This window comes from Sus scrofa, chromosome 5 (assembly GCF_054392235.1).
Source record: "Sus scrofa isolate SSC_HxYL_T2T_F1_AM1 chromosome 5, Sscrofa_HxYL_maternal_Yorkshire_Landrace_v2.0, whole genome shotgun sequence".
In the NCBI taxonomy this organism is placed as follows: Eukaryota; Metazoa; Chordata; class Mammalia; order Artiodactyla; family Suidae; genus Sus; species Sus scrofa.
The window spans coordinates 94,614,617-94,638,484 of record NC_139387.1 but is presented as its reverse complement, the minus strand read 5'-3'; the positions used below and the strand labels follow the sequence as shown (position 1 = coordinate 94,638,484).

The following is a 23,868-nucleotide window of genomic DNA, read 5'->3' as shown; positions in this document are numbered from 1 at the left end:
ATCTGATGGCACGGTGGGAGCCCATCCCTTGGAGCACATGGCCTTACTAGGTGGTTGGCCCACCCCATGCTCATAAAGTTTTCTGATTAGCATTCTACTTTCAAGAGTGGAATTTTAGAGCTAGAAGCTATAGATTGGAGGTTCCCGGAAGTCAGGCGTCACGTATTACATTTCTCCATTTAGTCGTGACTCAGTCACACAGGAGGCGCTAATACCTGTTGGATGAATGAATGAATTTCAGTCCTGAGAGGTTTTCTGGAGCACCTCCCACCTTAGGCGCACCATTTTCAATACAGGAATTTAAGTGTCTTTCCCCATATCACACGACAGGGCTGGAACAAGAGTCTAGGATGTTGAATCATGGTTCTCGCCACCCAACCATGCCGCCACCAGCTTATCTGCTTAGGACAGATTTCTTGGTTTAACCTTCCGTTTTAGTTTGGTAAGACCTCAAGGTCAGGCATAGTGTCTATTTTGTACCAAGCACATTGGGAGTGTGGGGATCCTACAGGGAAGACCAACTTTGGGCTTGAAAGTAAGTTTTTACTCAGAAAATTTGATCCAGTGTTGCTGTGGCTCTGGCGTAGGCCGGCGGCCACAGCTCTGATTGTATCCCTAGCCTGGGAACCTCCATATGGGCATGGATACTGTCCTAAAAAGACAAAAAAAAAAAAAAATGTTTTTACCCAGAAAATTTTAAAAAGTTAAACCCGCATGTGATCGAATAAAACAGACGTCTTCAGGAGTTCCTGCCATGGCACAGTGGGTTAAGCATCCAGTATCGCTGCGGCATAGGTCACCACTGTAGCTCAGGTTCAGTCCCTGGCCAAGGAACTTCCATGTGCCACAGGCGTAGCCGCAAAGACCGAAAAACCTAAAACAAAGCAGAGGTCTTCTAGTCCCTAGAACAGCTACTTTGCTAGAGTTCAGTGTCAAAGAATGTTCAGATGGGACAGGCTGTGTTGGGAAATGGGGCACAGAGAGAAAGGCCATCTTTAGCTTGACTGTCCTGCAGAGTGCAGCCTGGGGACAGTATCCGTGAGGAATGGGCGTTTCGTGGTTTCCAGAGAGGACCTTCCATGATGAGAAATGCACCGCGTGTGCTTTCATTCATTGTTGACCAGCAAGCAACAAACTCCCAAAGGTTAATTTGGCTTCCAGGTTGCGTCCGAGGGTGCTCTGGGCAGGAGAGAGAAGGCTTTCCGTCCCTCTGAGAAAGGAGTCTTCTCCGTTATAAGCAGATTTACTTGCAGAGGTTTCAAGAAAATTGTGTCATCCGGAAATCTGGCCTTCCCTGGGGGTGGGGCCTCTCAAAGCTGGGAAAGTCATCGACCCCTGCCATTTGCTGAGCTTCTGAGTATATCAGAAACGGAGAAAATGCTACGAGTAGAAAACTTGTGGTGTGATGTGTGTATATATATACATTTTTTTCTTCTTTAGGGCCACACCTGAAGCATATGGAAGGTCCCAGGCTAGGGGTCGAATTGGAGCTGCTGCTGCAGGCCTATGCCACAGCCACAGCAATATGGGATCCTTAACCCACTGAGCAAGGCCAAGGATCAAACCCCAATCCTCAGAGAGACAGAGTCAGGTTCTTAACCCACTGAGCTACAAGAGGAACTCCCTGTGGTATATTTTAATTGTAACAGTTTTCATTTGAATTGTTAACTTACAAAACACAATGCAATTTGTGTAGTATTTGCATATAACCTGTGTACATGCTCCCATATATTTTATTTTGTTTTATTTTATTGTATTTTTGATAGGCAAGAAATAGATTTAGTAAGATAGGAAGCTTGTGAGATGCAAGTGGGCAGGGAAGGAGGCTCTCTATTTTATATTTTAATCAGCTTTTGAAGTTTACTTATTTACTTATTAATTGAAGTATAGTTCATTTACAACGTGTTAGTTTCAGGTGTACAGCAAATTTATGCATATATTTATATATAAATATATATATGGAATTTATGTATAAAACGATTCTTTTTCAGATTCTTTTCCATTATAGGTTAAGATATTGAAAATAGTTCCTTGTGCTATACAGTAGGTCCTTATTGATTATCTAGATTATTTTATATATAGTAGGGCGTATATGTTAATCCCAGATTCCTAACTTACCCCTTCTTCCCCTTTCCCCTTTGGTAACCATAAGTTTATTTTCTATGTCTGTGAGTCTCCTTCTGTTTTGTAAACAAGTTCATGTCTCTCTCTTTTTTTTTTTTTTTAGATTTCACATATAAGTGACATACAGTATTTTTCTTTCTCTGACTTATGTCACTCAGTATGATAATCTCTAGGTCCATCCATGTTGCTGCAAATGGCATTATTTCATTCTTTTTCATGGCTGAGTAATATTTCATGGTATCTCCTGTATATTTTGAGTCCTCTCTAGATTACCTATAACATCTAATACAATGTAAATGCTATGTAAATAGCTATAAACACTATGTAAATAATTGCCAGGTGCACAGAAAACTCAAGTTTTGCTTTTTTGGAAATTTCTGGAATTTTTTCCCCCTGAATGTTTTCTATCCTTGACGGATTGACTCTGCAGATGCAGAACCCACAGATTCTGAGGGCCAACTATACAGCAGCTGGCTCTGTACCCAGTGAGTGCCCCTCAAGAAACTTGGCTGACTGGCTGATAAATCAAAATGGTGATAAATGAAGCTGGGGCATTCAACATATCTTTTAAATATTACATTTGGAGAAGAGAGCTTCATGGCAGAGGTGAGCCAGCAGACAGTGTGAAAGTGTGGGGGCATGTTTAGAAGGACACTGACTCACACAAAGAGACAAATACCCTCTTTTACATTAAGCAGATTCTCCCAGTCAACCTCATCTGGCTTCTGTGATACCACCTTCACACGCTCTGTTCCATCCCTACCCCTCAATTTTCAGCTTTCCTATCTGTGCCGTCCAAACCCTTCATAGATCATGAAATCAAATTGTTGGCTGCAACCAACGTTTTCTAAGCAAAAAAAAAAAAACACAAAAAACAAAAAACAAAACCAGAATAGAAAACACATGGTAAACATTTTTTAAAAAAAAAAAGCTATCATTTTGTGAAACCCGTTTCAATTCCTTCTATGTGCAGATAGGGCTTTGATGTAAACTGCGTTTCCTCCTGTGGGCTGGAGTTAGAGATTTTCATCCATGGGTCTAGGAAGCAGATAAGGCACCTCAGCCTTTTGCTGAGCAGATTCTGTGACCAGGGGCTTCCTGGGCAGAATTGCTTGGATAAGTGCAGTGGGAGGTGAGTTAATGCTTAGAACCACCCAGGAAATTCACAGCACGTCAGGGTCTTAGTCAGTCTCTGGTCCAACACCCTCAGTTTACAATCTGTTGTGGGAGGAGGTTGAGTTGAAGAATGGAGACGGGTCAAATCAGTGGTAGACCCTGCACCCCCAGCGGTCTCCCTGCCTCTCCATTCTGGCTTTCTTCTCTTTACTTGTTGAGGTCCTCGACTGTAACACAGCAAAGAATATCAGAAAGGATTTGAGTTTCAGCCCCCAAACCTGGACTGTGGTCCCAGCCCCATCACCTACTGTGTGCCCTTGATCCCAAGCATTGCTTAATCTCTCCACTCCTCAGCTGTATCAGATGTAAAGCAGGATTCTTACTATTGGGGACCAAGGGAGTTCATTTACTGAATGACGCTTCTTAGATTGTGAGACATTATATATATTTTCTAAAAATTATTTCTGCTCCTTGCATATCTATGACATTTATTCAAGAAACGTGTATTGCTGGGAGCTGAGGGGAGGATGCATGTAACATTACCAAGTCTAGCCCCCTCTCGAGAGTGTCCACTGACACTTTCTGGGAGGAAGATGCTTCTCCCCTTCATTGCACCCCCGTGTCTGCTTCTGTCCTCAGAGCCCTCAGAGGGGCGTACAGAAGTCCTAGTTAATTTGAAACTACTTTAATAACACGCCATCACCCCAGCTTCCTTCGCCTCCGAACTGCGGTGCCTGGTTCCTGACAGCTGCCTGGAGATGGCGTGTCTCTTCCCCTCCATCCTGGGTTACATCTGGAGCCGCATCCGCCCTATGCCCATGGAGTCCCACTAATGACCTCATTGGGCCTCTACCTGCTCATGTGAGGACTCAGTATCCTCCACTCCCCCTAAACGCAGTCTTCTCCACTAACGCCTCAGATTTCCAATTGCGGTGTCTTACATCAGCTGCCTGAGTCAACTCCCAGCCGGCTAATTCACTCCTCTCTTTCCCGTCCAATCTTGGAACCAACCGAGAGAGAGAGAGCAGGTGCCAGGCTGATGGAGATGAACATGCTAGTCTTATTCCTGATAAAAGCTAAAGTGGAGGATGACCCTTCCACCCACAGGGACCGCGGACTGGCTGTGGTTTCACCCTCGGATGAAACTTACTTCCCTGGGCCGAGCTGGAAAACTGCAGGCACCTCCAGCATGGAGGAGACCATGGGGTCTTGGGCGAAGCTGGCTCCCAGGGTGGGGGCAGGTGGGAGCAGAGCCGAGCCTTTGCCGTTTCTTCTCCTGATCTTGCAGGTCAAAGACCTGCCCTCTCCCTTTTCTACTGGAGATCCTTCCAGACCCAAACATGAAGACTTCTTTGCTCAGGATCTTTGTTCTCTGGCTTCCTCAGGATTGGAAGGACTGTCAGAAGCATCATCTCACCTCTGTACTGGACCCCAAGCAGAAGGAGCACCTGGGTTCAGAATAGCTCTCGATTTCACAGGGAACAACTTCATTTGTTCGGATCGTGCCTCAAAATCTCCACCACAACCTGCACCCCGACCCCTGCTTTAGCCTTCCGCAAACAAAACCTGTCACCCTGGGCAAACAGAGCCTTGGGAGGGAATGAAAGCACTGTGCTTCTGCCTGGGAGTTTATTCCCTCTGGAGACCCTGCTCTAGCATCAGCTCCGGCAAGCCTGGTCATGGCCCCAGGTCTTCCCTGGCTGTTCTCAAATTACTACTCTCTTTTGCATTTCAGGGATTTTTTTCCAAGGTGATGATCAAGCTGTAGTCCATTAGCTTTTTCCACCAGGAGGGAGCTGGTCTTGAAACCCACCCCTTGTCCACCTTTGCCATTAAAGCCCAGGCATGACATCCTGCCCACGGGGCACTGCCGGGGCTTCTGTGACTGTCTGATACTGCGGGAAAAGTGAGGCAGCAGTTTGCTTTGAAGCCTTGCCCAACACTTTCTCAGGGCAAAACAAGAGATGAAACAAGAGCCCTATTTTCTTTTTCCGTTTTTGCTTTTCAGGGCTGCACTCGCGGCATATGGAGGGTCCCAGGCTAGGGGTCAAATCAGAGTTCCAGCTGCCAGCCTACACCACAGCCACAGCCACAACAATGTGGGATCTGAGCTGTGTCTGCGACCTACACCACAGCTCACAGCAACGCCAGATCCTTAAGCTGCTGAGCGAGGCCAGGGATCGACCCTACATCCTCATGGATCCTAGTTGGGTTTGTTAACTGCTGAGCCACGGAGGGAACTCTGGAAGTGCCTGTTTTCTTGATCTACAGATTTAAAATCTAAAGCAACTGTTTGCATAGGAACTTTAGGCATCCCTGAAAGAAAAGAGGCCCAAGACCACCGTACCTTTCTGGATAAATCAGATTTCTGTTATGTAAGCAGTGACTGTGACCAGTAGCTGTTCAGCACAGTTTCTCAGTTGTGTTCATCCTGGAAATTACAGCAATGACTCATAGTTTTTGGAGTGGTGACACCCTGCCCCTATGTTTTAATCTCCTTTCCTTTCTAATGACACAATGTGGATTTGGGGTGAGTGCGGAGGTACAAAGTATTAATGTTTCGATCAATTGTAAATTAAAAAAATCGAAACCTTGGAACTCGTGTTAATTCCCCCCAAATGTCATCAGTTATTCTCCTTCATCGAAACTGTTCACATGTCTCAGTACTGTACAGTGAATGTCATTTTCAAAACTTTATTGTATATCACTCCTTTTATGAGTGATGCGTTTGATTGATTCAAAAAAGTTTGCTAGCACTTTTTGGGCAGGCATTAGGGATAACACTAAGTGGTCAAGTTCAAACCCTCTGCTGTGGGAATGTAGGAAAAACGAGCCAGGTACTTCATTCGGTGGATCTTGGAGGACTTCTTGGAGGAGGTGGGGTTTGAGCTTCGGCTAAAGGATGAGTAAGACATTTACAAGGGTTTCATGAGGAGAGCGGTCATCTGGGTGGAGCTTTGGAGAACCAGATTCTTGGGTTCAGCCTCAGAATCTCAGGGGTGAGGCCCTGGTATGTGTGGTTCTGATGTGTAACCAGGGCTGGCACGTCAAGTTTGTTCAGAGACCAGAGAACGGCCTGAAAGACAGTCTCTAGGGCTTGGAGAGTCTAAGCCAGTAGTTCCCCACCTCAGCAGAAGGGCAAATAAAAGGAATGAGATGAAGCATCTTTAAAGGTTTCCTTTACAGACAAGGTCCCTGGATGTGAAGTTTGTTAAAGATACTAAGATTTTTGCCCCATGTCACAACGAAAGGATTCTCTGGAATAAGAAAAAACATGTGGTTAAAACCAAACCAAAAAACAGCACAGAATCTCATTGGTCTCAGATGGCCTGTGCCAGGGGGTGACAAACTTTTTCTGTGAGGGTCGGAAAGTAAATATTTTCAGCTTTATAAACCATGACAGTCTCTGTTACAACTATTCAACTCTGCCACTGTAGCACAAAAGCAGCGTGAGCTAACGCTAGGTGAATAAGCATGGCTCTGTTCCAACAAAGCTTCATTTATGAACACTGATATTTGAATTTCATACAATTTTGACGTTTCAAAATATTATTATTCCTTTGATTTATTTTCAACCACTTAAAAACATAAATTCTTATTATTTACTACAGCCGGGAGGTAGAGGCAACCCAAATATCCATCAAGAGATGAAGAGTTAAGGAGTTCCTGTCCTGGCTCAGTGGTTAACGAATCCGACTAGGAACCATGAGGTTGTGGGTTCGATCCCTGGCCTCGTTCAGTGGGTTAAGGATCCCGCATTGTGCTGAGCTGTGGTGTGGGTCGCAGACGTGGCTCGGATCTGGTGTTGCTGTGGCTCTGGCGTAGGCTGGCAGCTACAGCTCCGATTCGACCCTTAGCCTGGGAACCTCCATATGCCGTGGGTGTGGCCCTGGAAAAAGGCAAAAAGACAAAGAAAAAAAAAAAAGAGCGAGAGAGACAAAAAGTTAAAAAAAAATTGTTGTGTATGTACACAATGGAATATCATTCAGCTTTGAAAAGAAAGGAAATCCTGTCGCATGCCACACTGTGATGACCCTCGAGGACATTGTGCTGTGTGAAATAAGCGAGTCACAAAAAAGAGAGATCCTGTGTAGGTCCGCTGTCTGAGGTGCCGAAAGAAGCCAAATTCATCGACTCAGAAAGTCGAATGGTCGTTGCCAGGGGCCGGGATAAGAGAAAATGGAACATTGCGTTTAATGGGGAGAGAGTTTCCATTTTGCAAGATGAAAAGATTCTATAGGTCAGCAGCGCTACGGTGTAAATACACATAACACACGACTGTACAGTACACCTCGAAATAATCAAGATGGTACATTCTATGTCATTTTTTACTAAAATTCAAAATTAAAAGAGAAAAGGTTAATTCTTACCTCAAAAGTCATCTAGAAACAGGCATTGCACCCTATAGGCTGCAGTCTGCCAACCCCTGGCCATGGATGGGGCAAATCAAGGCTTCTCGAATGTCCCCCGAAGGACCTCTGACAACGCAAAAGGAAGAGAGTCTAGCCCCCTCTCGAGGGGAGCTCTGCCTGAAAGGCTGTAAAAATTTTTAAAGTACTCCTTCTAATGAGGTTCACGAAAGTCTTTTTTCTTTTCTTTCTTTCTTTTTTTTAGGGCCACACCCAAGGCATATGGAGGTTCCCAGGCTAGGGGTCAAATCGGAGCTGCTGCTGCCGGCCTGCACCACAGCCACAGCAACGCGGGATCCAAGCTGCCTCTGTGACCTACACCACAGCTCCCGGCAATTCTGGATTCTTAACCCACTGAGCAAGGCCAGGGATCAAACCTGCGGCCTCATGGATGCTAGTTAGATTCGTTAACTGTTGAGCCACGACGGGAACTCCTCGTGAAAATTTTGAATCCTAGTCCATGACACATGCTTTAATGTACAGCTGGCATTCACTGTAAAAATCAGTTAAAACAAACACAACAGATGTTCATGAAGGCTCAGAGAGGGTGAGTGACTTAGTCACAGACACAGAGCTAGACCAAGTCAGCATGGCACTGGAGCCCCACATTCCTGATTCCAAACATACACTCGCTCCCTGAGCAGGTGTCTTCCCATCAGGCTTTGGCCGTCTAGTCCCAGCTCCTCCCCCGACCCCCTAAATTCATCAATTCATAAATTTCACATATTAGTTGTTCGGCTATGTTCTAGAACATTTTAGTTTGATATATTTTAAAACTCTTTTCTCCTGCCTTAATTATACGTCCTTATCCTCTTTTTTTTTTTTTTTTTTTTAAAACTCTGTCCTACACTGTGGAATATTACATCATGAGGGACCCAAAAGATGTGTTGTTTTGTGTACCCAGCATCCATTTTCTCTTTGGTAGATTGTGTTATTTGTTCAGAAGTCTTCCTTCTTCTCACCCCGTCCTTATTCCTGTCCCACTGACTTTAGACTTGGTCATTTGATTACTTTTCCCAGTGGATTGTAAGTGAACATGAGGGTGTCCCAGTCCTAAGCAGAGGTTTTTAAAAGGCGTCATGTGTCTCCATTCACGTCTCTTGCGCTCCATCCTTCTAGAAAGCCACATGTCCCATGTTAAACCCATTCCTTCAGGCTGGGTCCCCAAATGAGAAAAACATATGAAGCAGAACTAAACCCTGCCAACTGTTGTGCTGGTGAACCAGAGGGCTGGGGCTGTTTGTTACATGGTATTTTCCCAGCAAAATCTGACTAATACACTTCTTTTGGAAGCCGTGTTTGGGTTTTCTTCTGGAGACTCAGCCCCCCCTCCACTCTTTGTCCTTAGGGTTTGGTTGGGCTGACCCTCCTCCACCCTGCCCCAGCCACACTCCAACACACTGACTGACTCAGTCTCTGGTAAAAGCTCTGCGGATCTTTACTTTTTAAGTTAATTTATTTTTTATTTTGGTCGCACCCTTGGCATACGGAAGTTCCCAGCAAGGGATCAAATCCGAGCCACAGCTGCAGCAATGCTGGATCCTTTAACCCACTGTGCCAGGCCCGAAATCAAACCTGCACCTCTGCAGTGACCTGAGCCACTGCAGAGACAATGCCAAATCTCTAACCTGCTGTGCCATAGCGGGAACTCCAGATCTCTGCCGCTCTTATTAAAGCTGAGAGAGTGTCATTCTCTCTCGGCCAGCAGCAATGAATGGCCCTGTCACTTGCTACATAGGGTTCTGGAAGAAATTTTACTCACACCCCATACAATCCTAACTCCTGTCTGTTTTACAACAAAAGCATAAAAAGAAGAGTCTAGAGGGGAGTTCCTGTTGTGGCGCAGTGGAAATGCCTCTGACTAATATCCATGAGGATGAGGTTCCATCCCTGGCCTCGCTCAGTGGGTTAAGGATCCAGCGTTGCTGTGACTGTGTTTAGGCTGGCAGCTGTAGCTCTGATTCGACCCTAGCCTGGGAACCTCCATATGCTGCAGGTGCGGCCCTAAAACAAGAGCCAAAAAAAAAGGTTGTGGATTCTATACTACTAAATGCCATCCTCCTTGGCTGCTTTTTGACAGTGAGAAGGAAAACACGGAAAACAAATAGCCATTGTTAGGCACTGAATGTTAACGTCTCCCCTAAATTCGTGCTGAAGCCCTAACCCCCAATATGATGGTACTAAGAGGCTGGGCCTTTGGGAGGTAATTAGGTTTAGCTGAGGTCACGAGGGTGGAGCTCCCATGATGGGATTAGTGCCCTTTACGAGAAGAGACACCAAAGAGCTTGCTTCCTCTCTCTCTCTCTTTCTCTTCCCAGGGAGCATATCGAGAAAGGCCAGGTGGGGACACAGTAAGAGGCGTCATCTGTAAGCCAGGAAGAGGGCCCTCGCCAAAACCCGAATTGGCTGGCACCTCCATCTTGGACTTCCCAGACTCCAGAACGGTGACAAAGAAACGGCTGCTGTATAAGCCGCCCCGTCTAAGGCGTTTATCATAGCGGCCTGAGCCAAGACGGCAGTGGCTGGCGCGTGCCAAGTCCAGAAGCTCTGGGCACCTGTACGTTATTCCCTGTGCCTTGAGGAAGAGCAGTGTCAGCTCTGAGTTACTCATTCCAATGAAGAGCTTGCTGTTGGTGGCGCGGACAACTGAAAACACCAGAAAAACGAGAGGTTTTCCTTTGGTTTGGGAAATGCCAGAACCGCCCAGAAGTGTTTCGGGAGTGCCTTGGACAAAGAGGCATTGCGGCAAACTAATTAAAGCTTGATGACAATATGTATGCTTTTTCTCTCTCACACATATTAGGATTCCACAACATACTGTATTGTTGTGAGGACACACAATAAAATGCATGAACGCCACGGGTTTAAGGGATACTTCGGCTTGGCCTTGCCGTGTGCTTTTGAGATAAAGCAACAAGGTGTTCTTAATTGTGCGTAGGAGACTTTTTTTCCTCCTCCAGAAGGATAATAAAATAAGTTGACATTGTCCCAGTCCACAGCTGCATCATACAGGGACATGCAGTGAGCTCTCCTGGGTGCCAGGAGAAGCCCGCTACATTGTAACCATCATCGCTAAAGTGGAAAATGAGCTGTGGCCAATCAAGGGCTTTCCTCCTCCCAACATCTCTTTCTTCTGTCCTCCCCACCTTGCCCTCTGCCCCCCACCCTTCCTGTCTCCCCACCCTTCTCAGAGGCCTGCTGGGCCTTGTCCCACCTCTCAGTGAACTAGCCACACCGGCCCCAAGCAAATGCTGGGAGCCCGAGGGTCCCCTGAGCCCAGGGTTCTGACTGGCACTTGGGGGTCCTAAGGAGAGTAAAATCCAACCCTCCACAGCTAGTCATAGTGAGATGGTCCCAAGCCAACCATCCTCAGAAGGGCTGCAAAAATAAGAAACAAACAAACAAGTGGAGGGACTCGGAAAGGCCATCCTTTGAAACCAACGCCCCCTCCCTGCCCCAGGGATCTGACTTAATTGGTTTGGGCTGTGTGTGGTGATCAAGAGGTTTCAAAGCCCTCCCCAGGTGATTCTAAAGTTTAGCCAGGGCTGAGAACCACCCCAGACCTCCCGCCTCAGGCCCGCAAAGGTGCGGCCAGGCAACTGGTGTTTTAACAAGCCCTCCCCGCGATGCTGGGGCGCGCTGAGGTTTGAGAAGCGCTGGTCTGTGCTGCTAAGGAGCGGAAAATGGAGGGGTCCAGGAGGTGAGCAGTCAGGGGTGGGAGCCTGGGGGCAGGGGGCTGGGGGCGAGGGCCTCTTCCATCCTCACCCTTCTCTCTCCTCTAAGCCTCAGGGCAGTGGACAAGCTCTCGGGTCGGAGCCTGGCCCGGAGCCCTTGGGGGTGGGCAGCCCTTGACGGATAGTGCGGCGTGGAGTCCAATTTTGAGATGATGAAGCCTCAGTCACTTGGCCCGGCGGAGGCTGCCCCTTTGCCTCCGGAGCCCCTAAGCAGGCAGGAAAGTTTGGGCCTGCAGTAGGCCATAGCAAACGGCCAGAAAGGGCTCTTCCTGGAGAATCGTGGCTTCCAGTTTATGGCTTCTCATCCTTTTCCCCAAAGTGGGCCCCCTACTCCGAGCGCTGGCTTTTTTTTTTTTTTTTTTTTTTTAAATCCCAGACAGGAACTCTGTCCATCCCCGGCCAAAAACTGTGCCTCCTTTGCTGCACAGGCAACATCTTCTCATCCTAAGCAATCACGCCCCCACCCACGATCAAAGCGGCGCCCGGCCCAGAGCAAGCAGACCCCTTTCCCGATGCCCTAGCCCCCCCACTCTCCCGGCCCCGCGGACAGAAAACAGCCCGTCTAGCGGCCTCCCCACTTCGGGCCTCCCCGCCCAGGCCAACCAGGCAGGCAGGCAGGGCAAGACCCCCACTCAGGGGCCCAGCGCGGGGACTCCGGGGGAGCAGAGGGGTCCCCGGTGGTGCCCTATCCCAAGGTCAGCCCCCCGGCGCGTCGGGGGGCAGCGTCCCTGCGTTTCTGGCCGAGTTGCCCGCCCCCCGGTGGGGAGGGGCCGCGGCCACTCGGAGTCGCACGGGGTCCGGAGGCTCCTCCCCGGGGGTGGCCGAGCAGGAAGCGGGGCGCGGCGGGCGGGGGCGCGGGCGCGGTGCGGGGCCCCGGGCGGCGGAGTATGCGCGGGCCTCGGCGGCCAGCCCCGGCGCACAGCCGCGGCCGGGGCGCGCGGCGCGGGGCGGAAAAGCCTGTTTACACAGACTGCACACCGCCTGGGGAATAATGCAGTAAAGGAAGTGAGCCGGCTCGGCCTGACTGCTCCAACTTCCTGCTCTCACACACACCAGAGGAAAAAAAAAAAAAAAAAAAAAAAAAAGAGGAGCGAGAGAAAGAAAAAAAAAGGGGGGGAAAATCAGGATCTCATTACAAGAGCCACAGACCGTCTGCAGACGCCTGTCAGCATGGAAATTCGGGGGCTTTCGCCCGGTTCCTCCTAGAAATTCCCCCGAAGAAGGATCTTGAAAGCTCCCCCACATCTGGGTAGGTAGTAGGGTTCGTGCCTGTTGCTTGGACAGTTGCAAAGTTTCGTGGCGGGGGGGGGGGGTGTCTTTTTTCTTGCTTGCTTTTTCCCTACGGCTTGGGGGGGGGAGGTGGGACCGGGTGGGCGCCGTGCTGGGGGGCTGCGGGCCTGGGGCGGAGGACGGCCTCCGCGAGGGGACGCCGCGGGGATGCTCCTGCGGCGGGTTGGCGCGCCGGCCGGGGGGCTGCGGGCACCAGGCGCTGGCACACCCCGCCCTGGGCTGCGCTGCGAGCCGGGAGGAGGGGGCGCGCGGGAGAGTTGGGGGGGACGGTGAGACTCGGGGTCCCTGGGAAGAACGGTGACTGGCGCGGGCTGCGTGCCTGGTGGCTGGACCACCGCCGACCTTCAGCCGGGGCTGGGGAGCCCCCCAGAGTGGCGGTGGGCACCGATGCTCGGATCCAGGGAAAGGACAGGGGTGGAGAGGGAAGCGGAGGGCGTGGGGAGCGAAGCCGAGGGGCTGGGGGGAGCGTCCCCTCGGGCTCGGCAGGTGACCCCCCGCCCGGGTCGCCGCCCCAGGCGCACGCCCAGCCGGACCTTTAAAAGCTAGTGGCGTTATTACTGGACACGGGTTTGGAGGAGGACCGGGCAGGAGATGATTTTGGAGCCCCCGGCACTTGAGGACGAGGCGTTTTCGCTTGCAACTGAATGCTGGCCTGTAATGCTACTGTAACTTTTGAGGGAGGAATTACGGTTTTGGAGGGTTAAAAAAGAAAAGAGGGCTCGGTTTTGTTAGGTTTTCTGAACCGAATCACCCCGAGGACAAGCTGCCGTTAGGCGGCGGGTGGGGGTGGGAGAAAGAAATGTTATTTCAGAAACTGCAAAAGGGGCTTTTTAGAAGAAGAAGAAGAAAAAAGAAAAAAAAAAAAAAAAACACACACACACACAGTGTCGGGAGAGTTTCTGGCTTGTCTGGAAACGGCAAGACTAATTGCCATGCGCTTCCGCTTTGAAACTGGCAGCAGACAGCATCTTGAAAATGACTCACTAGAGGAGCTCACAAAGAAACTGTGGTTTGCTCCTTCTCAGGTTTATGTATTTGTGCCTTTTACAGTTTCCTTTGTAGTGTTCGAGGGGTCACCCGCCCCTTCCCCGCCGGCCCCTCTCCCACCCTCCTGCTCCTGGAAGCCCCTGGCTGGTCTTTAACTCCCCCCAGCACCCCAGCAGGGAGGAAGGGGGCTGGGGGAGGCTGAGTTGTTTTTGGAGTTGGCTGGGGAGAGGGTTAAAGGGATTCTGCTGCTGCAGGGGGAAAAAGTTCCCTGAATTTTCCACTGGCTGCTGCAGGAAGAGAGAGCCCCTTTAGTCATTGCTAAGTAATGTCTGCACACACACCAACTAATCTCATTAGGAGTTTCCGCTGCTCGGCACAGGAGGGGTTTTGTGCAGCCACTGTCAGCCGGGGGAGCCCTGCGCTGGAGAGGCAGACACGTTACGGCTTTATTTACTTAGAGGGGCAGCCAGCCGCCCAACGAACCTTTTCAGGGCAGCATCTTGAAAACTTTGAAGTCATTTTGGATTTCGGACTTAGCAGGTTTTTCCCTCCTAGGTGTGTGTGTCTCTCTGTGTGTGTGTGTGAAGTCTCTCTTGCTAAAGCTGCTCAAACACACCCACCCTCTGTGCGTGGGGGCGGGGGCGGGGGGGAGTGAGGTGATGAGAAACTAAGCCAGTTCCAGGCATCTATTAATGAGCTCAAATTGATTTCAGAGTCTTATTGCCAAACAAAATACCCTCTGATCGCTCTCCGTTTTTTCCTCTCCTTCTGTGACACACATTTATTTGAGAAAGGTCGCTTATAAGTTTCAATTTATGGGGATTATAAAATTACAAATTGTGTTAGGAGGGCAGGTGGGTCAGACAGTTACCAAGACTGTCCCTAAGTGTTTTTAGAGTTTCCAGTAATGATCCTGCCTGCAAAACCCCCTGATGGTCATTCTATGCCAAATATAGCAAAGGCCTCTGGCCTTTTTTTTTTTTTTTTTTAAACCTTTAAATGTTGGAAATATGAAGCATTACTAAGAAGGGTAAAAGATTTTAAGGAACCCGATGGGAACTGTGGGGCTCCTTTGATGATACGGACATGCTGCTCTCTTGAGGACTTTTTCAGGGGTTGGCATTTCTTGTGGCAAAGCATGTCCTAAAAACAATCCACCCAGCCTGACCAGGGTTTGAGTCAGTAGACATGAGTAGAAGATGACCCTAACACTGCACCTGGCACAGAGTAGATGCTCAGTAAATTGTTGTATTGAAGGCTGTGAGTAGGGTAAAAGAACTTACAGTGAAGGCAAAATGCTTCCCCAAGGCAACTGCTTTCGGCATGAGCAGTCCTTAAGGACGAAGATTATAAATATTCTTAAGACTACATTTTCTTCATAATCGGAGTTCCCTTCGTAGCTCAGTGGTTAACAAACCTGACTAGGTTCCATGAGGATGCGGGTTCGATCCCTGGTCTCGCTCAGTGGATCAAGGATCCGGCGTTGCCGTGAGCTGTGGTATAGGTCGCAGACGCGGTTCGGATATGGGGCTGCTGTGGCTGTGGTGTAGACCGGCAGCTGTAGCTCTGATTGGACCTCGAGCCCGGGAACCTCCATATGCCACAAGTGCGGCCCTAAAAGCCAAAAAAAAAAAAAAAAAAAAAAAAGGACTCCATCGCCTTTGTAATAAAAAGGAGGTGATTAGATTCTTCAGTCCAATAAATTAATATTTAGAAAGCATGAGGTTTATTTATATCAATAGTTCTCAACTGGGAGTAATTTTGCTTCCCCAGGGCTGTTTGGCAATATCTGAGGCATTTTGGTTGCCATCATCAGAGGGGGTGCTACTGGCATCTAGTGGGGAGTGGTCAGGGATGCCGCTAAACATCCCACAATGCACAGGCTAGCATCCCCAACAAAGAATTTTCCAGCCCCGAATGGAATGTCAGGAGTACCCAGCTGGAGAAGGTCTGTTTTTACATTAATGTTGGTGATGATAACTTTTATTTGCATTCATTTAATGACCAGCGCAGGTAAAAGTCACCGCTGGCACGTTTCTGCCCCATGAATAATAACATAGTGTGGGTGACTTTTCTGTCTTTTTGGTCAGGTGTGTGCACAGAATGGCAAGTAAATGATGACGGTAGTGGTGTGTCTTTGTGAGCCGAAGTAGATCGTCTCTTAAAACTCACTCATTTGGTACGGATGCCTTTTAGACCAGAAGGGCAATAGCCCAGATCCGGGAGAGAAGTGATTTTTCAGTCCCATTTGAATTGTGAAGTTTGGTAAACATTCATTAAAGACCACCTTTTTTTTTTTTTCTTATTTAAAAATGTGAATAGTTCAAAACTGGTAATATACAATAACCGTAACTGTGAGGTCATATATTGAAATGTGTATTTGTAATAATTTTTTAGAACTTGACTCTTTTCCTGAAATCGGTTTTAAAGGGCTTCCAGGCAGTGCCTATAAATTAAAATATTCCTTTCTTAGCTGTCAAATAGTGGATTTTGTGTGTCCTGTGCTACCCAATTATATATCTACCTGATTCAAAAAAATCAGTATAATTGCAAAGCATTACCTGAGACAAAACAAAGCCAGAACACTCTTAAAAAATTATTTAAGGATGCAGCTTCCTGGAGTAGAGTCTTTTTTTGCTGATGGGGAATTACTGCTTAGTAATTACTAAAGGCTTTGCTCCTTTGAGTCTCAGGGAGTGATTTCACCATCTTCTTGTTTCCCAGACCTGGGGTTCCTCATTAAACTTTAAAAGAAGTGGGTTCTCCCTCCATTCTGGCTGTGAGCTGGCTGCGGGGAGCCGGCTTCTACCCCGACGGGCCCAGTACCCACACATGCCGATGACAGGTTCTGGTCATTTGGGCGAAGGACTCCTCTGTGGGCAGACTTTTCTGTATGTTTAAGGCAGGAGTTTTTAATGTCCTATTTATCCATAATTCCCCTTTGCCTTTGTAGATCGATGACATATTTGAGATCACATTAGTATAGCACTATTTTCTAAAGATTAGAGTTTTTTTTGTTATAAAAATATCAATGTGTATTATCTTAGGAAGATTCAGAAAACCACAAAGAAAAAAAAAAAAACATCTTTCATAATCCCACCACTGTTAACATTTTGGTGTGTGTTTTTCCTGTCTTTTAAAATACATGCACGCGTGCGCGCGCGCGCGCACACACACACACACGCCCACATAAAATTTTTAATTGGAGTCACACCATCGTTTCTGTTTTGTAACTTATTTTCGCTCAACTTATCACGTCGCACAGTTTAATACCTAGTCCTAAGACCAAAGTTACCACACATGGGCCCATATTTATTGATCTAATAAATGTGTTGACTCAACAGTGAATTGACACAGTTTCTACATAGACTTGTTCAGTGTTTTTGTCTCTGTGGCTCCAAGTAATGTTTTAGGAATGCTGCCCTCTTGAAAGACTGAATTCATATGTGCTGTGAAGTTTGGGATTTTGATGAGCTTCTCTGTGATTTAAGGATGAGTCATGATTTGCAGTAGAATATCAAGATGTAGTAACAGGAAGTCCAGGGCTGCTACACATCAAAATAGAATGTTCAGTGATGAAACCAGAGAAACTCGGTTGGACCAAAAATACACGTTGAACTTCTCAAACTGTAAGGAGGGAGGAAGGTGCCTCTTGCACACTCGGTGCCTCTTATTTATTACTGTTTCATGTCAGTAAAGTTTCCAGACTTTGCAACTGGTCTGTTCCATGGCTTTTCAGTTCAAGATTCCTCTTGCCCATGGCCAGCTTGAGTGGCGATCATCCAGCTTTTGGTGTGAAACCAGGGCAGTGAGACCGTGAAAACTCCGGTTTGGCCACTTACAGTGAATTGAATCAGCAGCACGCAGGTGTGTGTGTGCATGTTAGGAAATCCTAAGGACCTTCACTTGTAGTAGATCATTCAGTCTTTTAAGTCACCTGCTCTTCGTAGAAACTTGACTCCCCATCATCCCGATCCACAACCAGAATAAACATGGCCTTTCATCCATTACCAGAAACGTAACATATATGCCAGCAGCTTCAGGGTAAACCTTTGAATTGGGCATTTCAGTACATTGTAATGTGGTTGAATTGCTATTAGGAAGTACTCATTGACCACTTGATGTTGGTTAATTTTCAGCGGCGGGAAAGTAATTATTAAGAATTCAATGGGATTATTTTATAATTGGCTGTGAGATTTATTTGCATATTTTTCAAGAAATTAAGATAAGTTCCCTGGGGGGCTAGTGGTTAAGGATGCGGCATCCTGACTGCTGGGGTGCAAGTTCAATCCCTGGCCCGAGAGCTTCAGAATGTTGCATGGCCAAAAAAAAAAAAAAAAAAAAAAAGCAATTAAGATGATGGTTATACTAATATATTCTGATTTTGGGGGGTATTTTTGGCCATACTTGAGGCACACAGACGTTCTCAGACCAGGGATTGAACCTGCACCACAGCAGTGACAATACCAGGTCCTTAACCACTAGGCCACCAGGGAACTCCTAAAATAGTCTGATTTAAATTGGACTAAAATGAATATGCTTACATGCATGCTCTAAAAAGAAGTTCTAAAGCACACAGCATCCTAAGTATTTTTAAAGCTACCGTATCTAAGACCGGTCCCTAATTTTCCAGGTACAAATATGAGAGTGATGGGGTAGGTGTAAAACGCACTTACCTGACACCTTCTCTTGCACTGCCCTGTGAGGTTAGTGGCTGCTTACTCCAAACAGCAGGATGAATCGGAGGTCCTTGGTATCTTTTTATTTTTTTCATTGGTGTATAATTTACAGCCATGAAACTGCACAGACCTTAAATATTACAGCATATATGCATGTAATCCCCACCCTACCTCCAAATAGACACTACTTCCATGACCCCAAAATATTCCTTGGATTTTCTTTTAAAATCATGGCAATTTCATGATTCTGCTATGTTACTAAACCCTAGATCACTTGGATAACATACTGCAATATTTTAAAATTTAATCCGCTTGGTTAAAAATATGTCATCCAAACGTGTGGATTTCCCCAGACGATAGGAGGAAAAATCCCTTGTATGTTCGTGAATATCACTGAAGCTGTAACCAAAAGTCGTGTGTATGCTGTGGGGAAAGCGGATCCCCTTAAAACCGCTTGTGTTTAGAGGATAGCACTTCATCTCCCCGGACCCCCAAATCCCTGGCTGGGTGGGTACCGTAGTTCAAGTAGAGAGGAGGGGGTGGTCCCTTTCAGTCCAAAGTCCTGTTGGCATATGACTGTTTGAGAATCAAGAACTTGACTGCTTCCAGGAGTTCTGCAAGTGTGGAGGTAGTGCTGGATGCCATCCCCAAACAGCTGATCCCGAGACGTGTACGGCACTTATTAAAAACTGCTGTCTTGGGTGGGGAAGGGGCCTCCCCCTGACGAGTCCCCCTCTATCCCATTTCGGCCCCCTTTTGAATGAGCAACACCTGAGGGAAGAGCAGGGCTCGCCCCTGGGCGTCCTTTCCTCCTCTTCTTGAGGTTTGTGACAGGTGTCTCTCATTTCTAAAGACCCACCGCTGCCTGCATCTGGGAGCAGCAGTTGCTGTCTCCGGGTTGGGTGTCGAGGGGGCACAGGTAAGATTGTGATGGCCTGGTCAGGTCCCTGCTCTTGCCTTGCTGACAGTCTCTGAAAAGACTCTCCCTCCTCCATGCTGGACCTGGAGGGCCCCCATCGCCCCTCGCCTCCTGCGGGTCCTTCCCTGCCCACAAGCTAGAGCAGTCCTTTAAACACGGACCTGTCTGCATCACCCCTCTGCTTCCACCCTCCCTGTGCCTTCATCCGGGATGGAAACCAACATCCTTCATTCGAGCAGCCCGCTGTGGTTGGGCTGCTACACGGGCCTTTCCTCAATTCCCCGGTGTGTGATGAGCCCCTGGCCAGTGCTGGTCCCTCCCCCCGGCAGTCCCTCCCCTGTCCTCCACTCCCATCAATTTCTCTCCGCTTGTGAGCCAGTCGGTCCTCATCTGCCAGGTCTTAGCTCAACCATCTCTACCTGAGGAAGCCTCTGCTGGTCCTCTAGGCTAACTTGCCATCTCAGCATCCATCCCTGGCCTTCAGAACCCTTACCACAGGCTTTATTTACAGGCTTCCTGGTGATCTGAATTCTCCCTTTCCAGATTCTTACTGTCCAAGCCCGCGAACCAAACACCTTTCAGATATATAGTTCTGGAGGTAGGGCTGGTGTCCCTCGTTATTCAGTAAGACTTCGATTCCAAAACTTGGGAACCATGTAGATTTCACAGCAGGCTGTCCCTTGTTATCTGAAGTCACTGTCCAAACTCTGGGATTCTTGAGATTCAGAAAGTGAGGGATACCTGCGCTTGTATGTATCAAGATGTGTTTCACATCTGCCTTGCCCATCAGTCTGTCAGCTCCCTCCGGGCCTGATCTGTTTTTCTCATCCTTGTATTTATCCCAGCCCTGTATACAATACCTGGCATTCACTGCATTAAAAGCAATCTGAAGGGGGAAGCATTTGTCAATCTAGCCCCTCTTCCCACCTTTTGCCGGTGGACTTGATCAAGCACTTTAAGCAAGAGGCATATCTCTTGGTTAAACTGAAGAAACAGCCAAGAAGATCCTCTGGGGAGGTTGCATCTTTTCCCAGGGTTTTTGCTCGGACGTGCAAGAAAAGTGGAGGTACAGAGATCAGGTTAGGCTGTTAACACCCGAGAGGACGAGCTTTAACCCTCCTGTCGATATCAGTTATTCTCAGGCTGGCTGGTGAAGAATGAGGTGCTTTATAGGACAGAGCAGCTTGAAGGACTCTCAGAGTAACGTTCTTTCCATGTTAATCCCTCTGCAGTAACCATCCCGGTCCTTAGCGATGTCTAATGCCCCAATTTTCCTCGCTCCTTCCTTTGGGCTGAGTTCCAAATAGGTATTCACATATAAAAGCGCTTCTGAGGCTAAAGCTTGTGTGTGTAGCTTTTGTCCCTAACTTTTTGTAATTAGTAAATGACATTTCGGCTTGAGTTTTAAACCAATAAAAGGCACTGCCTGTATGATTGGAAAGGATGCAGGATTGGATGCCTGAATTGTTTTCAGTGGAGGCCTAGACCTGCTGTGACTTTCGGCTGGATGTTGCCAAGGAGCGGATTGTTGACAGTCAAACCTTGATGAACCCGCAGGTGTAATTAAGCGGAGTGTTGTCTCCCCGCACACAGCTGTCAGAACAGCGATTCAGACAGCAAGCACCGCCACAACAAAGCAAGCCTCTGCAGTTATTCCAGGATGTGCTCCTGGGTACCTGCAGGGTCTCTCTGTAGGAAAGAACCACAGGGGTTCTTCTGCCTTGTCTACACCTGTAAGCCCTCATCCCCCTCAGAAGGATGCTGCCAGAGCCCAGAAGGGCAGAACACGCTCTGAGGCCGGGGAGGGGCTGTGCGTGTGGGAACAGTTTCCTGACACTCGTAGTTAGGAAGTTACCTCTCTGGTTGGTCCTCGGTGAACTGGGGATGTAACTTCGCCACTCTCCCCCGACTGGCGTTTGGAAGAAGATGTCCCTTTAGAGGGTACCATAGAAGCCCTGGTTATTGGAGTTCATTTAAAAAGGAAGAAGATAGGCAGATGAGTGTGTGTGTGTGTGTGTGTGCGTACGTACATGCACACTTGGGTGGCCTCCATCGATGTAGCCCCAGCAGGGGTGCCTGAGTCTGAGGGAGAGGGACACTGCTTTGTCGCAGAATTTGTTCCCCTCTAGAGTCACTTTCTCACGTGCAATTCAAGCCCCAGTTCTGTACAGAGGAGTGGAGCCTAAGGGAATGTTTGCCAAACCTCTCCATGCCAAAGGATCCTTATTTCAGGAGAGAACTTGGAGTTTTGATACCATGTTCGGGAGAGGAGAAAGCACAGAGGCCTCATAATTTCAGCAAAAGCCCCCTTAAGAACACACAGGAAGGGAGCAAACCCTTTGGTATTATTCGAAGACTGTATGTGGAAGCAGCGCCTGAGTCTTGTATGGTCTTGCATTTTGAAATCCTCTGGAATTTTGAATTCATGCGTCTTGGTGGGGAAGTTGGTTTTGCCGATGTCCCTGCCTGTTTTCAAGCTCTAGATACTGATCTGTGAGACCAGAGGGTGCTGGTGGGTAGAGCCCAGCTGGCTGGTGGTTGCGGGGGGTGGTTTCTTTGTAAAGGCATTTTAGAACAAACATCTCCCCATTCTCCAAGTGACGGAGTCAGGGATGGAACGGATTAAACCCCAGGCAGAGGGAGGGAGGCTGTCCCGTCTGTGCTGAGCCTCTCGAGGTGGGCAGGACACCTGTGGATGGGCCCGTGTCACCCTTGGTAGTCAAGGCAAAACCAGAAGCCCCCGGCCTTCAGCCATGCGGCGTTCCTGACTGGGCTTCATTCACGTCTTTATTTAGCACTGATTCTCAATGCTGCGTTTGTGACCCTTGGATGCGTTGAGTCGTTTTGAAAGTGTGTTAACAATGTCCTCGAGTGGGAGTTCCCGTCGTGGCGCAGTGGCTAACAAATCCGACTAGGAACCATGAGGTTGCGGGTTCGACCCCTGCCCCTGCTCAGTGGGTTAACGATCCACCGTTGCCATGAGCTGTGGTGTAGGTTGCAGACGCGGCTCGGATCCCGCGTTGCTGTGGCTCTGGCGTAGGCCAGTGGCTACAGCTCCGATTAGACCCCTAGCCTGGGAACCTCCATATGCCACGGGAGTGGCCCCCCAAAATAGCAAATAGACAAAAAAAAAAATGTCCTCGAGTGAATTGCTTTCATTACAAATGTGGGTGCTGGTGGGCGATGTCTTGGATCGGAGAAAAGGACCCAGGCATCCCGGGGCTCTCACCAGCTCCGCATCAGTGCCCTCCGAGAAGAGCAGTGCCCTGCTTTGATTTAAATTGGAGCTGAACCACAAGGACGGCCTCCTCCTCCAGCCTTTGCCACATCCTTTGCTGCTGTTGTTTTGAAAACCAAAGATTAAAACCTGCCAGTTGGGCTGGAGGGAAGCCGAACCTTAAGGACTGTCCATCCGCCACATGACTGACCTGCAGAAAGGGTGATTTTCTCTCGCGAGAGGGGAAGAGTCTCTAAAGCAGCATCTGACATTTATTTTGCACAGTTGATATAGTCACGTGGAACAGTGACTGGAAGAGTAAGTAGAGGAACGAGTTGTATGTGACATTTAAGAAAAAGGGCCGAGACCCGTGGGTGGATGGCAGACTCCCAAACGGGCACTAAGGCAAGTGAGGATGCTTTAGGTACAGAGCCGATGTGGGCCACTGATGTCACCAACAGCCGTTCTTTTCCGTGGGATGCTTTTGTTGGCCTCTTGAAGGAAACACATGGGTACGATGTCAGCCTGATATGAATGAATGAACCCTTGGTCCTCCAGTTGGTGACAGTTTTAATGTGATTTTGTTTATTGAATAATTGCAGTTTGGAGGCAGATAGACAGGTTTTCACTATATTTAAGGCCTTGGGGGAGGACTCTTTAGTTTTTACCTCACTCACTGTCTCTTGTTGCACCGGTTTTCTTAGAAATAACTCTAGTCAACAGACACAGCAAGATCATTTGCTTTTTAGGGCCGCACTCGCAGCACATGGAGGTCCCCAGGCTAGGGGTCTAATCGGAGCTACACCTGCCGGCCTAGGCCACAGCCACAGCAACGCCAGATCCGAGCCGCATCTGCTACCTACACCGTAGCTCAGGGCAACGCCAGATCCTTAACCCACTGAGCGAGGCCGGGGATTGAACCTGCAACCTCTTGGTTCCCAGTCAGATTTGTTCCCGCTGCACCACGACGGGAACTCCACACCAAGATATTTTAAATGTGTTCCACTCACTCTAGTTTATCTCCACGCCATGCTTGCTTTTAAATGGACCTTGTGTGGCGTTCCCGTCGTGGCGCATATGCCGTGGGAGCGGCCCAAGAAATGACAAAAAAAAAGACAAAAAAAATAAGTAAATAAATAAATGGACCTTGTGTGAAAAACGGGATGCCTTTGGCCTGCCATTGTACCTTAATGCCATTATAATTTGGCTTCATGTTAAAAAACTTTATCAGAAGTTATTTGAACTTAGAAGCAACTCTGCATTTTGGCACCATACTCATCATATGTAACTGCACTTGATGTCTCTACAAAACTGTGGGGGAACAGATGCAGATGGAGACGGAAAAGCTCTGAAAGGGAGCGTCTACCCTTATGACTTTAGATGCAGCTAAAAT

At 48.2% G+C, this 23,868-nt stretch overlaps 1 protein-coding gene and 1 long non-coding RNA gene across 2 annotated transcripts in view; both read left to right on the top strand.

Annotated features, from left to right (window-relative positions):
- LOC110260790 (uncharacterized) overlaps positions 1-10,577 on the top strand; it is a 183,519-nt gene extending 172,942 nt beyond the window's left edge. Inside the window, exon 4 of the long non-coding RNA XR_002344245.2 lies at positions 9,968-10,577. This is a non-coding gene — a long non-coding RNA (uncharacterized LOC110260790). The remainder of the gene's footprint in view (positions 1-9,967) is intronic.
- A 1,584-nt stretch (positions 10,578-12,161) lies between these two features.
- ELK3 (ETS transcription factor ELK3) overlaps positions 12,162-23,868 on the top strand; it is a 69,095-nt gene continuing 57,388 nt past the window's right edge. Inside the window, exon 1 of the mRNA XM_021092732.2 lies at positions 12,162-12,632. The gene's annotated coding sequence lies outside the window, so the exon portion shown is untranslated. The remainder of the gene's footprint in view (positions 12,633-23,868) is intronic.